The sequence below is a fragment of the Gorilla gorilla genome, chromosome 10 (assembly GCF_029281585.2).
Source record: "Gorilla gorilla gorilla isolate KB3781 chromosome 10, NHGRI_mGorGor1-v2.1_pri, whole genome shotgun sequence".
Lineage (NCBI taxonomy): Eukaryota > Metazoa > Chordata > Mammalia > Primates > Hominidae > Gorilla > Gorilla gorilla.
Genome location: NC_073234.2, coordinates 134,257,683 through 134,273,042, shown reverse-complemented (window position 1 = coordinate 134,273,042; position 15,360 = coordinate 134,257,683).

The window sequence follows — 15,360 nt, the reverse complement described above, 5'->3', positions numbered from 1 at the left end:
GCATAACAAAAAGGCACTCATCTCTTTGAAGATTGCAATGATTTTAGGAGTTGTATGCCAAGAAAGGGAAACCAGAACAAAGACCAAATATATATTTCACAGTACCACAACATGTAAAGAAATTATGACACTGCCCATCAACAGAATAGATAAATGCATTGTGTATATTCATACAATGACTTACACAGCAATAAACATGAATAGACTAGAACTATATGCAACAACATGGGTGAATCTTTCAAACATAACAAGTGAAAGAAGAAAACAATAATATACAGATTACAATTCTATCATATAAAGTTCAAAAATAGGAAAATTAAACTATTTTTAATGATGCAAACACAGGTAGTTAGACTCTAAGGGAAAACAATAAAGTGATTTCAGTTAAAGGCAAGATAGTAGTTGTCTCCAGGGAAAAGGAAGGAGGGAGGAGGGAAATATGGGGAGCTTCTGAGGTCTTGGCAATGTCTTCTTTTTTGTCCAGAGTGGTAGTTACATGGGTGCTCAAATTGCTCTGATTCTTTATGCTGTGTCTTCTGACCTCTGGTTCTTTCATTGCTAACCAAGATCAGAGAATGAGATTCTTTCCTTCAAAGTTATGAGGGAAACATCTCTGAATTTACTAAAATTCAGCATCAGCGAGGGGGAGAAATAGCTGATACAGCTTGCTAAATTTCTGCTCTTTAAACTAATTAGTTAAATAAAAATGTGTCTGAGTTGGGGGAAGTGATGGAGGAGAGAAAGCAAAGGCCAGATAAGCAGGGGTCACAGATTCAGCCCCCAATATATGTAGCTTCTGTTAAGTGCTACACACTGATCTGGACATTGAAATAGAGTAAGAAGTGATCACATCTGGCCTTAAGGAACTCACAGTGCAAGGTAGGTGGCAGGATAGCAGTGAAATCAGTCATTTCTGGGAGATGAGAGAAAGATTTGAGGCCAGAGAAGAAGAAGAAAAAAAAGAAACGAGGGTATTTTTTCTCTGACCCGCTATTTATATTCTACCCCTATTCAGCAGCAGTTAGAAACTATCTGGTATTCAGAAGGAAAGAACTGCTTCTTCCTTCCTTGCAGGCTTAAGTTCAAGCAAATGTCAGTGCATCTAGTGCCCTTGCCTAGGAAATAACAAGATTGCAAGTCCACAGGAACAACTGGGTTCTCCCGGGTCAAAAGGAGATGATGAGAGTGGAGCTCAAGAATTCTTCATGTTAAAAAATATTCTAGCATTAAATTCAGAAGCTAAAGTGCTTATTTGCAATTATTGTTAATTAAAACAACAACAGTAACAGCAATAATAAGGATGACTCTGAAATTTACTGAGGAATCAAAGATACCAGATGTTTAAAGTGCATTATTTTATTTTGTTGTATAATCTAATAGGTAGTATTTTGATATTGTTAAAATTCCAAAGGGGAAATGGAGAAACAGAGAAGTTAACTTACTGGACCAAGGGCACACAGCTGGTTGGTGGCAGAGTTTGTGTTAGAACCAGATCTGCCTGACTCCTAAGCACCATACTAGGAGGTATCACATGCATATACTGTTGTGATATAGGTCCAGCCTCCAAGAGGGGCCCTTAGCCATTTCGTACTGCTCTGCTTACTCCAGAAGCATTGACTTTGAGGGTAAGGGAATCTCCAGGCCAAGAAATGCAGGATGGCAAGCAAGAATTGGAATAATGTTGAATTGTTTTTGTGACTTTTCTCTAACAGTGCTCATGGTTCTTGGAGGGATGACCAGGCATCCTGAGGTCCTGGTGATAGGTGACTGTATTCCTGATGTAAGTTTGATTTATGTCTTAGTTTCCACACTCTCCTCTCATGCTGGCCAGGGTCCTGGACCTTGAAATTGCTGAGGGGGAGGGAGAAGAGCTGGGGAGAAAAGTCTTTGGGCTCCATCGAGTCACTGGAGGAGGGATTAAATTAGATGTGGCAGTTAATTGAGATCTTTAAATACTTCCCACTAGCATCAGGAGGAATCAGGGAAAGGGCAGATTCCATACCACTGGGTATTTCCTTCACCCCATGGGTCAGTGATGAGATTTCTGCTGTCTTCCCTCAAATCACCTCCTCAGGCTACACCACTGTGAATCCATGGCTCATTCTTATGCTTCTGAGAGTGGTGAGATCATTGTCAGTGGCCTATGGGGAAGTGAATGAGACTGAGGACAAAGATTAAGAGAATACCGAGACTTGGGAAGGTCGTGAGGGAAAAGAGTAAAGTCATACAAGACTTCCATGAATGATTCTGATAACGACAACCATTTGTTAAAGACTCAATACATACCAAGCTCTATGCTTACTGCTTTATTCCTATTATCTCATTAACTTCTCACAAGAAACCTAGGAAGCAGGTACAATTATTAGCTCCATTTCACAGATAAATAAATTGAGGTTTATAGAGTTAAAGTGATGTTCTTAGGATACATAATTGGTAAGCTATGGTTTTGGAATCTGAACCCTGGCCTAACTTTTTCCAATGGTTCATGCTCTTAGCATTACAAGACACTGCTTCTCAACTCAGAACAGTTAGTTCTGAAATGAATTTAGTAGATCCCAGACATTTAAAAATGAAATAGATGAGAAGAGGAAGGGAGGGGAGAAGGGAGGAATTATCAGAGTGCATTGGGTGTAATGAAATGTGAAACAAATATCAAACCGATATAAGCATTTATCTCCCACCGTGTGTGTGTGTGTGCACACACGCATCACCAGTTTTGCTGTGTAAAATGTATTTTGCATGGTCAAATTGCTTTGAGAAGCACTGCTTTAAGCTCTTAGTGTCTTTATCCTTTCAACAAAGTTCCAAATAGATGCAAGGTGCTGTCCGAGGTGCTGCCCAAAGTACCAAAAACACAGGTATTAATGCATGAGCCCTGTCCCAAAGAAATCCAAGTCCAACACAGAAGACAGACATAAAGAATGCCATATGCAAAGCCCTATGATGGAGGAAGCTCAGAGGGCTGAAAGGAAAGCTGAACACAGGTTAGGAGGAGGACAACTCTCAGGAAAAGCTTTGCAGAGGAGGGCCCCCGCAAGCTGAGTCCTGAGGTTGTCAAAGCACATAGATGATGAGGTTCCTGGAAGAGAACATTGCTCTATCATCCACATAGTAAATGAGAAGTAAGAGTGCATCCCCATATTTGCTTCATGATAATGACAGAGGATAATTATTGAGCACTTACTATATGCCCCACTTTACAATCACAACAATCATACAAGGAGGGTCCAGGATGATCATCTCCAATTTATAGATGAGGAAATTGGGCTTCAATGAGGTGAAGTGATGTGCTCAAGATATCATAACTGAAAAAGTCAGGGACCAAATATATAGTTAAGCAGGTCACTCCAATGTGCATGTTCTCAATCACTGCTATATTCTTCCTCTCTAACCATACCAATAAAGAGTTTAGAAAGGGAGGAGAAAAAGCCAGGGGGACATTAAAGGAATGGGGTAGAGGTCAGGGGATCTTGAGGTCATGACTTTATATACATAAGCCCAACAAGCCTGGGAGGTAGGTACAATGATAATTCTACCATACAGATAAAGACAGTGAGGCTCAGAGAGACAGGGTGATGTCCTTCTCAGCAGCCACATCCATGTAAACCCTGGTCCTGTGTCTGCAATACCCAGGCTCCTGACTTCCTAATCCAGGGTTTGGGAAACACTCTTGCCTCTCAGGCCTTTGTGGGGAAGCCTCCACTGCTAGCCTAGCTGATGAGGCATCCCATCCCTGCCTGGGAAATGTGGGAGCCATGCACCAGTAGCCCCGAGCCCCAGAGGAGACGAGACTTCTAATTAGATGACTGTGTTCTGGTGTCTGCCCAGACTCTAGCAGACAAATGGAGATGAGATGAGAATCCCAAATCACTCTGTCTTTTAGGGCCTCTGAGGGTGGTGCCCCGGTAAGATGGCATTTCTGAAAAGTGGTGATGAGGCCTGGCTCTGGGATAGGAAAACAAAGAAGGGCTGCAGGAGGGAAGGAGAGCTGGCAATGGAGTGTGGTAAAGACTTGATCCTTTCTCTCCACACAAGGGAAAAAACAGAGATGAGCATTCATTGTCCTGCTTTTGAGTCTTAGGAAAGGTTAGCATCAACAGTTAGCTTTGTCAATTGGGAAGAGCCCAGCATTTGGGCAGAGAAGACAGGCTTTGCAGTCTTATTTCCCCTCCTAGCAGGTATATGCATCCTCTTCCATAAAATGGATGTAAAAATTGCCATACCTAGCCCTGATACAGAGTTCAGGGTGTGCCAGATTTTGTTCTAAAGTGCCACTTTTCGTAATCAATTAGTTTAATCCTCAAAACAATTCTTTGAGGTAAATATGTCCATTATCCCCATTTTACAGATGAGGAGACTGAGACTCAGTAGTAATTTAGGTTATAAATGGAAGAGACAGGGTTTGAACCCCAAATGTAGGTCCTTAGCTGCTATTTCATGCCACTAGAAGAAAGAAATACATTATTGCAGATGGCGCTGCTTACTGAGCACATTCCATACCCATGTGCTCTCATTTAATCCCCCTGATATTGGTCTCATCAGCCCCATTTTACAGATGGGCCAACTCTAGGGCTTGGCGAGCTGTAGTAATGTGTATACGGTCCTAGAGAGGCCAGGATACAATCCCAGCTCAGGCTGATTCCCAAGCCCAGATACCTAGCCATCACACTGGTGGGCCCCTTTCTGGCTAATCCTAAAAATCACCCGGGAGAGTGCTAAACATTCAGATTCCATTCGTATAGGCTTTCTGGAGTAGGTCTTACGAATGTGTATGTTTAAAGTATACCCAAAGGGTTTCTAATTATGAGTCTCTTGCAAAATTACATAAAATAATACAGAAATGTGTTGGCAAACTGCAAAGTGACATAAAAATGCTATGAAGTATCATAATAATAATAACACATATCCTTAGTATTAATTAATGACAAGCCATGGTAAATGTGTGCAAAGTTCTAATGAAGGTGATATCTGAAAAATGGAAGAAACACTTCCTGACCTCAAGAAGGTAGAAGTGTATCAGTTAAGATGAAGGGTGATTTGTTTGTTTATTTGTTTCTTTTTCAGGAGTGAGTTGCTAATAGAACATGTCAAGAAATAATAAGCTAATCCATGCTACTGCCAGCATAGAAAGCTGGTGGGCTTTTAATTACCTGTGTTCACAGAACAAAAGGAAGCTACAGTGTGTTTGAATTCCTTGAATCCATTCTGTCAGAGGGTGGGGAAAGGAGCTGAAAATATTCTAACCAGCAGGGAAGGTAGGTATATCACACTATGGGTGCAGTGTCTGGGCATGGAAGTGGGAGGTTCTATCAGAAATGCGATAGAGCCAGCAAAAGAATATTATTGGACTTCCTAGCTCTCTGTGTATAGAAATCACCCAATTGTCATCAAGATAGAAACAAGCACACACTGCAAGCAGCACACAAACTAACTCAAATTGAACCCTATCTACTTAGCTAGGGTTCTGCTTATGATGTTCAGGACAACCATGACTTAGCATTCTTACAAACAAACATTTCTCTCTCTCCTTCCATTGCTAAATTTTTAATACTGTTTGCTCATGTTTTCTTTCACTCCTCTGATTCATTGAAAACTAAATTAAAACAAAAAATTATCTTTGCCCCTGGTCCTCTCTGGGCGCCCTGTTTATTTCTAACCCTGGCAAACCTTTTTAAAAGTACCTAGTGGTTTTCCCAGGATCCACTGATATTTTGCATCTGAAGATCCAAGAGAAGGGTTTAGGAAGTCTGCAATTTTTTTTAAAGAGACAAGGTCTCGCTTTGTTGCCCAGGCTGATCTCGAACTCGTGGGCTGAAACCATCCTCCTGCCTCAGCTTCCAAAAGTGCTGCGATTACAGGAGTGAGCTGCTGCATGCAGCTCAGGAAAGCTGTATTTTTAACAAGACCCCCCAATTGAATTTTATGTGTAGACAAATTTGAGAGACACAGGGAACATCATGAGACTCATTCATTCATTCATTCATTCAGCAACTACTTGCAGAGCACCTACTATGTGGCAGGGTCAAACTAAGACCAAGAGACATACTGATGAACAAAACCAGACAAGGTTCCCATACTCATGGAGCCTAGAGTCAAACAGAACAATGGAAGTGTCATAGACAGTGCAAGAAATGTTTAAGGTCAAATTACGTGGGAGCTAGAAAAGGGAAAATCAGGGAGTTATGCTGGTCAGCCTAATTCAGACTGAAGGTGGGTGACCAGGTGAGGTTATCACCAGATGCAGCATTTTAATTAAAAGTTTAGAAGTGAACAAGGAAGAGAACGAGGCTGCGGTGAGAATCCAGGTGAGAAGGGAAGAAAGAGCTCCAAGGAGGGGAATAGCACATGTGAAGCCCCTAAGACAAGAGGCAGAGATGCACCAAGGAACAGAAGGCGGGCAGGTGGGGCTGCAGTATTTTGACCAGTGTATCACAAAATCAGCATTTTGATCAATGTGTCACAAATTCAGAATGGAGTGGACGCAGGGCCAGGTCCGCATGTGTCAGGAGTTTAGATTTGACCCTAAGACAGGTGAGAAGCTGCTGGAAGGTTTGAAGTGGGAACTGACGTGATCTGAGTTTACAACCTTTCAAAAACAGCAGAGGGCCTCCTCCCACCCCTATAGTACTTTAATCATCTCATGTCCATGGATAAGACTGCACTTTTCAAAACTGAAGAGCTGATTCCATTCTGGAATCCTGGGAGGAAAATTAGCCAGGAGTTGTGCTCTCCAGCCTCCATCCCGCGCCCTTGGCCACTCTCCCAGAGGGTGAATAGAAGTCTATTTTGAAATTAAATGTGGGGTCACGAGGACAGGAAGGAAAAACCTCTCCATATGTTTGTGTGCTCTGCTCCCCTTCCTACCATCTTTTCAATTCCATACCTGCTGGAAATGAGTCTCTCTGCTGTGTTCTCCAGAGAGCAAAGTTATCAGAAAACTCCTCACACAATAAACACTGAAGAAGAGTTTATGAAGGGCCCTAGAGGAATGACATGCTGGGCTGGGCAAGGCCTGATTGCCCCAGGACTGTGGGTTATGAGCATTTAGGAGGCTGCACAGGGCATCTTGCAGGGTCTGCTCAGCATCCAGGACTCCTTCTGGTTTGGGTGGGTGGGGCTGGCTCCATATCTGTAGATAGGATAGCCCCGAACTGGCCAATCAGGTGTTCACATCACCCTGGTCTTATTGATGGACTGAATGATAGGATTATGAACCAATCACAACAAACAAGACTCTATCCTTTGAATTTGCGGGAAATGCCAGGAAAGGGAAATACCTCCATTTTGTTCTTTGGGTTTTCTTTCCTTCTTTTCTCTTTTTGAGACACAGTCTCACTGTTGCCCAGCTTGTAGTGCAGTGGTGCGGTCTTGGCTCACTGCAACCTTGGCCTCCCGGGTTTAAACAATTCTCCTTGCCTCAGCCTCTCGAGTAGCTGGGATTATAGGCTTCCGCCACCACGCCTGCCTAATTTTTGTATTTTTTAGTAGAAATGGAGTTTCGCCATGTTGGCCAGGCTGGTCCTGAACTCCTGACCTCAGGTGATCCATCCGCCTTGGCCTCCCAAAGTGCTGGGATTATAGGCCTGAGCCACTGCAGGTTTTCTAAAAGAATAGGATATGAGCCTGGAGCTGCTGGTTATCTTCTTGTTATCACAAAGGGAGAGCCTACCTGAGAATGAAACCAACATGCAGTAACTAAGAGCTGAGACAGGGGAAGGGGAAAGGATGGGAGGAGACAGAGAGGAACAGAGAGAGGAGGCTACAGAGGATGTCATTTGACCCAAGGGATCCAGCTGGAATGGCCAATGTTTCAGTTGTATGAACAAATATAAATCATTTTGGGGGCCTAATTATCTTTGAATTAGGCTTCTGTGTCTTGGGACCCAGAGTGCCAAGTCTTGCAGATGCATTCTCCCTTCTCCTCAAACTTTCACTGCATGTCATCCCAGCAAGCTTTGGGAATGTAGGAGATAGAAGTGGGTAATGCCAAGGGCTTTGTGCGCAGGCTGTGTCTCTTTAGACATGAACAACAGGAGAATTCGAATTCCCATAAATGGGAGAAGAAATAAAAGTATGACATAATTGAGTTGCAGCATGCAGGATTCAAACTAGACTCCTGGAAAGACTTCCTTAACCGAGAGATTCTCTTGAAGGAGAGTATTCCTATCAATAGTCTCTCCATGATCATTCCTTTAATTGGAGCAGACAGCTCTTTCTCAATTCACCTGTCTGCTCTGGATCACAATGTTTCCAAAAAATGTGAAGGAAGAAAAGGAGGAAAGAGAGAAAAAAAGAGGGAAGGAAAAAGGAAAAAAGGGAGGGAGAGAAGGAAGAAGGAAGGAAGGAAGGGAGGGAGGAAGAAAGGAAGGGAGGGATGGAGGGAGGGTAGGAAGGAAGGAAGAAGGAAGAAAGAAAGGAAGAAAGAAAGAAGGAAAGAAAGAAAGGAAGGAAGGAAGAAAGGAAGGAAGGAGAAGGGAAGGGAAGGGAAAGAAAAGAAAAGAAAAGAAAAAGAGTTTTCTTAAATCAGCAGTTCTCAATCCTCACTACATATCTGAATCACCTGTGGAGCTTCTGAAGCCAACTCATGTGCAGGTTCTACCTCCAGAAATTCTGATTTAATTCATTGTGGGTGGGAGGAAAAGTTGGCATTCTTTGAAGGCTACTGAGTAGTGCTGGTGTCTTCCTCATGAAAGTGTGGTCCATGGATCTGAAGTGTCAGCATCGCCTGGGAGTGTATTAGAAACGCACATGTCTCAGGTCCTGCCCCAAACGTGCAGAATCCCAATCTGTGTTTTCAGATGATCCCTAGATAATTCAGATGGTTCATGTGCACATTCAAGTTCAAGAAGTGTTAAGAGACATGAACTCCCCTGAATCTAGCTTCAATTCTGGGGAGAAGACATTGCTCTGTGCCCTGTGACACTCACAGTGTCTTCAGAGGAGCAGCCTGCCCTGGTGGGGAGGGGTGGGTGTGACTCTTCAAATAGAGAGGAGAGGACCACTTCAGCCAGGGAGATGGAATTATCCAGAGCTCCCATGCCTGTCTATTGCCTCTGCCTTCCAGGAATGACACACCATGCTGTGCAATGGGCACTTCAATAACCCACAAACAGAGCAGCCCAGAGTTAAACTCCAGAGCACCATCCCACAATTACAACCGAGGAAATCATTTTTATGTTTCATTAGTGTTCCTTAATAGAGATGATCTGCTCCCAGGTGTGACTGCCTCGGTGACAAGCTGGACTAGCCGCTCACCCTTTCTACCAGCCAACTCAGACGTAAATGTGAATCACCAGGGAGATTCTGATTTGGTTCTTCCTGGGTGGGGCCGGGATTCTGCATTTCTAACCAGGTGGTGCTGATGCTGCTGGTTCTTTGAGTCTTGAGGAGGCCTTAGCCTCCACACATATGTCCAGAAGACCCACTAGGAAGCATTCCTGTGCTAAGAGTTTTCTCTAACGCAACCTCATTTACTTCTAACAATGCCACAAGGTGGTGGAACAATTATAAATCATACCCATTCTTCATCAGAGGCAACTGAGACTCAGAACCCACTTGAACCTCAGTCAGCTGAATTCCCAGACCTGACCAAGCATTAGAATGGCCTGGGGACCTTTTCAAAATCAACTCCCTGGAAGATTTTGATTCTGGGGTGGGTGCAGGAATATGTATTTTTAAAAGGTCTTCAAGTAATTACAATGTAACTAGTATGTGGACTGACTTGCTTTGGGGAATTACAAGTAAGACATCACTACCCGTCTAGAGCAGATCACAGCAATCTTGTCCTTCCTATTTTCTTTAGAGTAGCTGTATCTTATTTTCTTTATGTCTTTGACACCTAGCCCAAAACCTGTCAAAACACAAGAGCTTAATAAGAGTTATTGATTGGCTAAAAAGATTGAGAACTGGATAGTGGATGGATGGATGCATGCATGTATGTATACAAGGATGGAGGAAGAAGGGTGGGAGGGAGAAACAAACAAAGGTGGGAGGGAGGAGGAATCAATTTGGGGTCTCCTAGAGCTTGCTGTTTACACACAAACTTGCATCAAGTTCTCAGAAGCATTTTTTAAAATCCATAGATATAAAATAATGGGTAGTACCTCAGCAGGTGAATAATGCAAGATGCAATGACTGTATTCACAGGATGCGCCAAAATCCATGCCAACTAATGGACAAAGGAGGGAGGGAATGGAAAGCCTGACTCTGTTGGAAGATGTGAAAGGACTGTGTCAGCATCTGTGCCAACCAGCATGACTGGCTCCCTAGGTGTCAGTGATTAACCTAAAGCCACAGCCTATTTGCAGAGACAAGCCTCCCTGGGCTCATTTTTGCCAACTTGAATATAACCTAGTCCTTCTTCTTCCTCTCTTCTTCCTGACCTGGCCTCCTTTTTATCTTAATTTCCTGCCTTTCCCTCTGTCTTGTTCTCAGGGTCTTATAACCTTCTGTTCAATGCTCAGTGCTCCTCACCTCTATCTTTCTCTAGAGGCAAAATTGGGACCACTTTCTCCTCAAGATCAATCCCATTATCATCAAGCATATAGAACCAGCCCGTCTTCAGCACAACCACAAATTAAGTGAAGGTAGTCTTCATATTCTTACTATCCCCCAACCCCATTGAAACTCAAGCCTCCCTTCTCCCAACCTCACACCAAAGAGTCATTTTCCCATCCAGTCCCATAGCTTTCAAGAGCCTCTATACACTGATGACTCTGAGATTTATATTTTATTTTATTGTTTTGTAGAGATAGGGTCTTAATCTATGGCCCAGGATGGAGTGCAGTGATGTAATCATAGCTTACTTCAGACTCATATTCCTGGACTCAAGAGATCCTCCCGCCTCAGGCTTCCAAGTAGCTAGGACTACAGGTGTGTGGAACATGCCCAGCTACTTTAAATTTTTTTTTAAAGACAGGGTCTTGCTATGTTGGCCAGGCTGGTCTCAAACTCCTAACCTCAAGCCATTTTCCCACTTTAGCCTCCCAAAGCGCTGGGATTACAAGCATGAACCACCATGTCTGGCCTGAAATTTACATTTTTAATTGCAACTTGTCCCCTTACTTCCAGGCTTGTATATCTGAGTGATTAGGATCTCCCCTTGGCAGTCTAACAATGATTTTAACCTATCTACAACCAAACCTCTAACTCTCATCCATTCTTCTCCTCCCATGGTCCTCTCCACCTTAGTTGTGGGACCACTAATCACCCAGTCTCAATCATCCTTGATCATTTTCCATCTTTCACTCCCAGAGCTAATTCTTTGCGAAGTCCTGAGAGTTCAACCTTCACCATATATTCTGAACTGGAACCCACATCATCCCCTTCATTACTGCCCTGGTCCAAGCCACCATTGTCTCCCTCCTGGATAATTTCAGCACCCTCCAAATTGGTCTTCTGGCTTTTCTTACTGCCTTTCACCATGTTCACTGTCTCTACAGAGGCCAAAATGAACCTTTGAAAATTGACATAAGCTCATATCACTCATCTGCTTAAGCCTCTCTTAAAGCTCACCATCCCTCCACCATTTAGCCATTTTACTGTGGCCTTCAAGGTCCTAAACAACCTTGTCCCAGGCTACCTCTTCAACCACACTAACATTCTTTCTGCTCACAATGCTTTTGGGTATTCCTAACGTATCTACAAGCAAACCTAACTCTCCTCCACTCTTCTCCTCCTATGGTGCTCCCCAGCACCAACCTCCTTCCCACCTCCTTTGAACTTGCTGCTGGTTCATTCTTCACTCAAAGGATACAGAGAAAGGGGAACTCATATACTGTTGGTAGGAATGTAAATTAGTACAGGCACTATGGAGAACAGTATGGACATTCCTCAAAAAACTAAAAATAGAACTACCACATGACCTAGCAGTCCCACTTCTGGGTATATGCCCAAAGGAAAGGAAATCAGTATGTCAAAGGGATATCTGGACTCCCCTATCTATTGCAGCAGTATTCACAATAGTCAAGATAATAGAATCTACCTAGGTGTCCATCAACAGATGAAGAAAATGTGGTTTATATACACAGTGGAATACTATTTAGGCATAAAACGAACACAATTCTATCATTCACAGAAGCATGGATGAGCTCAAAGGACATTATGTTAAGTGAAATAAGCCAAGCACAGAAAAATAAATACCTCATATTCTCACTCATATGTGGAAGCTGCAAAACAGATCTCACAGAATTAGAGAATAGAATAGTCTTTATTAGAGGTGGGGAAGGATGGGAGGAGGGGGGATAGCTAAGGTTAGTTAAGGGAAACAAAAGTACAACTAGTAGGAGAAATAAGTTCTAGTGTTCTACAGTACTACAAGGTGACTATCATGAAGCACAATTTATTGTATATTTTCAAACAGCTAGAAGAGTGGATTTTAAATGGTTTCCACACAAAGAAATGATAAATGTTTGAGGTGATGGATATGCTAATTATCCTGATTTGATCATTACACATTGCATCCATGTATGGAAATATCACATTTTCCCTCTTAAATGTGTACAATTGTTATGCATCAATTAAAAATAACAAAAGCAAAACAAAATAAAATAATGTCTTGTCATTCCTCATTCTCTCTCCTGAACTCCTGAACCCATCTTATCTTCCTTCATACAATCTATTACCAACTCATCATATTTATAAACACACACCCATCTACTCTTGCATTTATTTCCTTATCATCCGTCTCCATCCAACAATAAAAGAGCCTCATAAGACCTTTTCTATACTGATCTCAGACGCATCCCTGATGCCTTGGACAGTGCCTGGAACACAGCAGATATTCAATCTAGTTTTGAACAAATGAGAATTGTCTGCCTCTGCCTAGCTCAGCAGCATGTTAATCTGGATTATAAGAACCATGCTTTATCCATTCATATATCCATCACTGTCCTGGCATTTTGCTTTTCAACAAATAAGCTCAGTAAATGCTTGCCACCATATGGCTTGTCAAGTAAGTAACGATACATTCACATCATGGAATTCTATATATTCTTATTCCATTTTTGTAAAAAAAAAAAGTCATAATGCTACGGAAAAGAAGACAAGAAGGTTATACCCCAAAATGAAAATAAGACAATCTTTGTAGGATGATGGCTAAAGTTTTGTTTCTTTGTTGGCTTTTCTTCATTTTCTAATTTTTCTACAACGAAAATTTACCACTCGCACAACCAAAATCTAACTGCGAAACATTTTAATGTAATCCTGTTTGAAGGTAAAAACACTAATCATCTAATACTCTGACAGTTTATATGCTGAGACCTGGATTCTCACCTCTGCTCTTTAGGTTGCTCCCAGACACGCCACTATCTTCTAGGACCAAGACTCAGTTTATTCCTCTGAAAAATGGGGACATTCTTTGTTCTTGACATAGAAATGTGATGAGGCTCAAATAACAATGTCTACATGCAAATATTTTGAAAACAGAAACAGCAGTACATTTTGAGGGCTTATCAATAATGAATCCTTACAGAGCATTGGTAGATATTACAGAGTTTGCTCCCTTCTTAGCAAAGACATTTGCATAGCAATGTTTCATCCCAAGGGGGTACCTCATGGTGGAAATGTTAGGCACTGTAGGGAGGAAAATGGAAGAACCAGTTTTTCATCAGGCTGCCCTTTGGGCTCCCCTAGATTCCCATTACTAAGTGACCACCCACTGTTTACATGCAAGACTTAATGTTTCAGGGCATTCTACTGAAATGACCCCTCTGGGGAGGAAGGATACAGCAAAAACTAAAAGCAAGCAATTGGACCATGAAACCCCCTTCCTTTCCCTTTCCCTTCCAGTCATACCCAGATTCCCAACTATACCCTGTAACCTGCCCAAATATGCCAACACACAGAAGCATGCATATGACTAAACAGCCTTCATTTAAGTTTTGACAATTCTCCCTTTAAAAATAAAAGTGCATCTGAGAGTCTGTGATATTTCGCCCAAATGGAGCTGAGTGCTGCAGACCAAGGATGACGGCAGACAGGAAGGGTTGGCTCATTAACCTTGCCTAATATCTCCTACCACAGTCTCACAGAAAAAGGCTCATTGGGCAGTCACCAGATGAAACCTCCATTAGGTTCCTTCCTGATGTATGGGCCTCAGTTTCCCCATCTGTAAAATTAGGAGGATAGCAGGGAACAGGGAAGCAGGTAGGTATCTATCTTACATACATCACCTTGTAGTATCCTATTTTTTAAAATTCAAAAGAAATTAGCCCAGACCCTCATCCCACATGCAGCAGAAGACAGGTTCTTTTCCAAACTGGTCCAGGGAAACTTAAGGGTGAAGGTGGAGCTTGTATTTCTTTATATCCAGATTTTCTCTCTCTCTCTCTCTCTCTCCTCTCTCTCTTTAAGACAGGGTCTGTCTCTGTTGCCCACACTGGGGTACAGTGGCATGATCCTTGACTTCTCAGGTTCAAGCGATCCTCTCACCTCAGCCTCCCAATTAGCTGGAACCATAGGTGTGTGCCACTGTGCATAGCCATTTTTTTTTTCCGAAGAGACAGGTCTCACTATGTTGCCCAGGCTGTTCTTAAATTCCTGGGCTCCACTGAAGCTCTCACTTCAGCTTCCCAAATTGCTGGAATTACAGGCATGAGCCACCACATCCAGCCTGGATTCTCTGTTTTGCTGAGTTGGTTCCTTTTGTGGATCAACACTTCAGCACCTTACATGCTCTCTTCTTTTCCCTTATTATGTCATCTCATACTGAACACTGCTCCCATTCCTTTATTTCCCCAAATGCCACCAACACAAGTGTCAGCAAGTATGAAAGACTAGAATTGTCAGTTTTGATCAACAAATTGGAAATGAGGTATTCTGACTTTTGAAATCTTTGTCTGCTCTACCATAAGGAATTTCCCGTGTTCTCTTCCATTCTCTTTGAAGCTCCACTACCCAGCATGTAGCTCAGCCTCTTTTCTCCTACACTTCCTTTCTCTTTTCTGCCTCTCCTGCTCATCCATGATCTTGAATTCTTGTTCATTTGGCAGAACAATTGACCTCTTATTTTGTTTTGCTATTTTGTTATAGCTTATGTCCATCAGGCCCTGTCTTTAACACCTAAAACAACCTGTAAAAATATATCCAAGACAAAGATGGTTTTCTCTCTAAAAGGACCTCTGGATGCCAAAGAGCTTTTTCTGATACCTGCCACCAATCTCTGATTTCATGCCCAAAACAGTCGTCACTAATCAATCTCACCACTCTTTGCTACCAATAGGGCCTCTTCCCAACAGGTAAGTGTAGCCAGACTGTATTAGTCTGTTCTCATGCTGCGAATAAAAACATACCCAAGACTGGGTAATTTATAAAGGAAAGAGTTTGGTTAACAGTTCAACATGGCTGGGGAGGCCTCACAAT